The sequence below is a fragment of the Mus caroli genome, unplaced genomic scaffold (assembly GCF_978045245.1).
Source record: "Mus caroli unplaced genomic scaffold, Mus_caroli_1 scaffold_5, whole genome shotgun sequence".
NCBI classification, from domain to species: Eukaryota; Metazoa; Chordata; class Mammalia; order Rodentia; family Muridae; genus Mus; species Mus caroli.
Window position 1 is genome coordinate 152,346,235 of NW_028227260.1, and position 6,000 is coordinate 152,352,234.

Sequence of the window (6,000 nt, forward strand, 5' to 3'; positions counted from 1 at the left end):
TGATGAAATGAAGGACTCCTATTAGTCTTTGTCCATTGTGTCTTCATCCTGTCCTACTCAACTCTCAGTAATAGTAGAAACCTGTAGAAATAGGATGACAGTAAATGGGGGACTAATTTACTATGCCTTCGATGATAGTTCAGTATGTGCTTTAGCTGTCAGAAGCTGAACAATGATGAGAAGGAATGTGATTTCCATGGAAAATCCTACACCTGTACACTGTAGCTCAAAATGTAGGCATCTGTGCCATATGTCTCATCTGTCTGCCTTTTTCCATCCACCTCTATTAGTCTTACAGCTTTCAAGAAGATGAGTGTATTTTCCCTTTTGGAGTATATACACACAGTCTTCATATCCTCCATATCTACTCATTAGAAGTGAGTTAATTATTTTATTATCTTGTGTGTGAATTGCTGTTCTTGCCATATCCTTACATCAAATGATCTAGGACTTAATATAGAATCCATTTCAGGATGTAGATGAGATGGAGAAGTCATTTCATGAGATCCTCTAGTTTCTTTTTTTCTTCTGGCATGGAGCTAAAAGGAAGCCATAGGTTTAGGTCAGCAAATAGTGGTAAGTATTATGTTAAGGGGTTACAGAGTCATGGTATCTGGAATACCATTTGTCTTAAGTTTAGGTACAAAGAAGGAAACACTGGAAAATTGGAAACAAATGTGTAGGCCTTGGTTTTATTATAGCAACAAGCCTTGCTACCTTCAATTAAAATACTTTTGCTCCCTATTATAAGAAGAATATAAGCTGAATAGTGGTGGTACATACCTTTAATCCCAGCATAGGGAGGCAGAAGCAGGAGGATCTCTGTGAGTTCAAGGCCAGCCAGGTCTACAGAGAAAATTCCTAGATAGCCAGGGTTACACAGAGAAACCCTGTCTCAAATCAAAGACCCAGAAATAAATGCACACACCTATGGACACTTGATTTTTAACAGAAAAGTCAAACCCATACAATGGAACAAAGAAAGCATCTTTAACAAATGATGCTAGTTTAATTAACTGGAGGTCTACATATAGAAGAATGCAAATAGATCCATATTAATCATTCTTGCACGAAATTCAAGTCCAAATAGATCAAAGACCTCAACATAAAACCAGATACACTAAATCTAATAGAAGAGAAAGTGGAAATAGATGTATTGGTACAGGATACAAATTCCTGAACAGAACACCAATAGCTCAGGCACTAAGATAAATAATTGGTAAGTGAGACCTCATGAAACTAAAAAGCTGTAAGGCAAAGGATACTATCAATAGGACGAAATGTCAGCCTATAGAATGGGAAAAAAATTTCAACAACCCCTTTTCCAACAGAGAGCTAATATCCAAAGTATATAAAGAACTCAAGAAGTTAGACACCAACAATCAAAATGACCCAATTTTTAAAAAAAAAAAACAACAGGGTACAGAGCTAAACAGAATTCTCAACAGAGGAATCACCAATGTTTGAGAAGCACTTAAAAAAAGTTCAACATCCTTAGTCATCAGGAAAATCCAAATGAAAACTACTCTGAGATTCCATCTTACACCTGGCAGAATAGCTAAAATTAAAAACCCAAGGGCCAGCACATGCTGACAAGGGGAACACTCCTCCATTGCTGGTGGGAGTACAAACAGGTACAGCCACTTTGGAAATCAACTAGGCAGTTTCTCAGAAAATTAGGAATACTTCTACCTCAAGACCTAGCTATACCACTCCTGGTCATATACCCAAAAGAAGTCCACCATAGCATGAGGACACTTGTTCAACTATGCTCATAGCAGCTTTATTTGCAATAGCCACAAACTAAAGACAACTCAGATGTTCTTTAACCAAAGAACAGATAAAGAAAATACACAAAGCAATACTACTCAGCTATTAAAAACAAGAACATTGTGAAATTTGCAGGCAAATGGACAGAATGAGAACATATCATCCTGAGTGAGGTGACCCAGATCCAGAAAGACATGCATGGTATGTAGTCACTTATAAATGGATATCATCCATAAAATACAGGATAACCATGTTACAATCCACAGCCCCAAAGAAGCTAAGTAATGAGGAGGGCCCAAGGGAGGATGCTTGAATCTCATTTAGAGGGAAAATAAGACTGGAGGAAGACGGAGAGAGGGAACTGGGTTAGAAAGGGGATGTAAAGGGGAATGGGAATGGGAATGGGAATCAGGTGTGGGGAGAACGGGGTAGAGTTGAGAGGGCTGAGGGAGAGAAGAGAAATTGGTGGAGGGGCATCTCTGGGAGAAGCTGGAGATATGGGACAAGGGAGATTTTTGGGAGGATATGGGGGTGGCCCTAGCTGAGACTCCTAGCAGCAAGGGATATGGAGCCTGAAGTGGCCACCTCCTGTAGCCAGGCAGAACTTACAGTGGAGGAACCAGGACACCAAACATCTAAAAAAAATTTGATCACAAATTTGCTCAGCCTACAAGATGTTCAGGGATAAAGATGGAGCAGAGACTGAGGGAATGGCCAATCAATGACTGGCCCAACTTGAGACCCACCCCATGGGAGACAGACAACTCCTGACACTACTACTGTTACTCTGCTATACTTGCAGACAGGAGCCTAGCGTAACTATCTTCTGAGAGGCTTTATCCAGAACCTGATGGAAACACAGCCAAAATTAGGCAAAGCTCAGGTAGTCTTGTGGAAGAGTTTGGGAAAGGATTGAGTGAGCCAGAGGAGTCAAGAACACCACAAGAAGACCTATAGAGTCAACTAACCTGGACCCATCTGGGCTCGAGGAGATTGACCCACCAACCAAAGAGCATGCAAGGTCTGGATCTAAGTCCATTACACATATGTACATATGTAGCTTGGTCTGCATGTGGATCCCCTAACAATTGGAGTGGGGGTGTGGGGTGGCATCTCTGACATGGACTCTGTTGCCTGCCTTTGGTTTGGATGCTTCTCCCATAGTTGGACTGCCTTGTCTGGCCTCAGTAGGAGAAAATGTGCTTGATATGTCAGGGCAGGCTAGTATCTCTGAAAAGAAGAGGAGGGGGGGATGGCGGAAGAAGATGGGAGGGTGGGTGTGAGGAGAGAAAGTAGGGGTGTGATCAGGGGGTAAAGTGAATAATAAGTTAATAAAAAGAAAGAAGACCATATAAGCATAATTTAAACTACACAAAAATGCTTTAAAGTCTTTTGCCTTGCCCTGACTGTGTACTCTTGATCTCCAAAAGAGGACCATTTATTAGGCTTTAAATTAGCATTTGTAGGGATTTATTATAGCATTTCTACACATACTTTATTTTTGTTGATTTTCCTCCCCAACTTCTACTACCCTGCATCCCTGCCCCCTTCCTGTTGGCCCCATTTCTTCACCTAGTAAGCCCTCTCTGTTTTTATGCAGAATTGTCCATGCATTTTTTTCGAAATGTATTGACATATATTTTTCCAGAAATTTGACATTCTTGCAGAGGGTTTAAATATGTTCTTTTGTTGTCTTACAAATAGTCTTATTTTCTACAAACACCTTGCTGCATATTGTTTTCTTCAGACTATTTAATATCAGGCTACACAAATATGGTTTATTCATGTTTACCTTAAAATAAATAAATCTAGTTTTAGAAATTATGCAAGTAGTGACAATGCCTGGTTAAATGTACCATTAAGAGTGAAGAATATAAAATAGGCTCTATTATGAATGTATTGTGTGTCTTTCTAGATAATGTGTAAATTTTTGAATAGGTAGCAGAGCATTTTCTTAAATAAAAACTCCTATGAATAGGTAAATGATGTGTTTTTAAAACTTTTATTCATCATATGTGTGTGTGTGTGCATGCATACATATGTGTGTCTTCATGTATGTGCAATGTTGCACATGTGCCATGGCATATAGAGAGGTCAGAAAACAACTTTGGAGATGGAGTCCTTTCTCTAATTCAACAATGGGCTCATGTCATCAGGCTTGCACTGTAAGACTTTTGCCCACTGAACCATCTCTCCAGCTCTGGGTGGTATGTTTTCAAAATACTTATTAATATGTTATAATTGCATAAATTATCCTCACTATGATATTCCCATGCATTTATTAGCTATTGTGTCAATATGCCGTTTTCTTACTCTTGCCCTGGACCTCTGAATAGCACCCCTCCTTGTCCTTAAAATTCCTCTTAAAGAGAGTGAATATGAGCAAAACATATGGTACAAAAATCTTAAAGAACTAAAAGACTATTTTAAAATCCCTCTTAATTTCTTCCATTTCTTAAAATTTCCCACCTCTAGTAACTACTGTTCTTTTATTTTTAGCTACAAGCTTAAATGATTGAGTCCCTTAAATTACTGAATACACATTTGCCTTTCAGCATCTCAGTCGGTTTGCTCAGCGTAACATTTTCTGGTTGTGTCTATGCTGCTGTGTCAGGATTTCATTCATCCTTATGGCTAAGTGGTTTCCATTGTGAATATACCATATTTTCTTCATACATTTATGTAATTTGGGCCATCTCATAAAACAAACAGAGGGGCAGTTATCTTTTCCATTGAAAGATTTCATTTGCTTTGGGAATGTTCACAGGATTGGGAGGGGAGGGGGTTATGGATATAGCTCAGTGGTAAAGCACTATGTGATGTTCTAGGTCTAAACTTCAGATCTCCAAAAAAAGGAGGCGAGATGTGCTGGGGAGATAGCTCAGTCAGAAAAGTACTTGTTACAGCCATATCTACCTTCTCCTTTCTGTGGTAATATCTATTAATTTGTTTTGTTGCCAACTGAGATTAACCAGGGATTTCTGCGTGGCCATGGGTTTGGAGCTACCCTTTTGATCACAGTGAACTCAGAAATGGAGCCAGCAGTTAAAGACAGTGGTTCCTCCTCTCTCCAAATCTGTCAATATCCAATAGTTAAAAGGTGAAAAGTAGGGCGTTGTGAGCCCCATCTCTTTCCTTGATTTACTGTTAATAGGCTGGACTTGTGTGAGCCCACTGCAGGTGACTCCAGTGATTGTGGATTAATGGTTACAATAGCACAGAGAATAGCATTTTGCAGCCCATCACCCTATCTTCCTGCTCTTAACATTCAGCCTCCTCTTCTGCAATGTTCCTGAGCCTTGGAGACAGTGGCACAAATGTCTTGTTTAGGACTACAGCCATAACCATTGCTTATTCTCTGCATTCTGAGTTTGATTCTCTATACTCACCATTGTTCATTGTGAAAACAAGGTTGTTTTTTTTTTCTGATTAAGGCTGGTAGCAGTGTTGCCTATGGGCACAAGCAATGATATTTAGAAGGAGGTTAGATGGTGTATCAATTTAAACAGCAGTAATATACTCCCTGCCGGGACCACAACTTCCCTAGACATGGACTGTTAGTCAGGCTTACTATAACAGGCATGGGTTGCTCCTTTCCTCATGGAATAGGTCTTATATTCAATCAAATCAGTTGATTCCTCCCATTATAGGTGAGCATTAAGGTGAGCCAAGATTATCAGCAGGTTACATTCCTCTGTCTGTCAAATGGGAAGCCAAAGCTTTAGATAAACCAGACAGAAAGGGGTTGGATCGACAACTTTGTCCTGAAACAGCACCTACTCTCCTTCTGTTCCAGAAATAATCTCTAAGGGCTGTGATGTTAGCACTGCATGAGCTGAATTTACTGCTAGTGGCTTGCAATAAAAAGTGGATTAATTTCTAATCTTGCTTCTAATTTTTAGTACAATTTACACATAGGTGTGTCTTAGTTCAGGCTTCTAATAGAAACTGCAATAGACTGTGTGACTTTGACAAACATTCCCCCCCCCCCAGTTTGAAAAGGTAGGAGGCCTCAGATTCAAATACTATAGACACAGTGTCTTGGGAGGGTTTATTCTTGCCTTTAGGGTGTTTCCTCACCATTTTATGGGAAAGTCCTCTGGCCTCTGCCTACACTTGATAAGCTCTGTTTTCCTGTCTCATTTTAAGGGCAGAGATTACATTATGGGGGCGAGCATTACCTTTGAAAGCTTCTACTGTACCTGATTATCTACCACTGGCTTTGCTTCT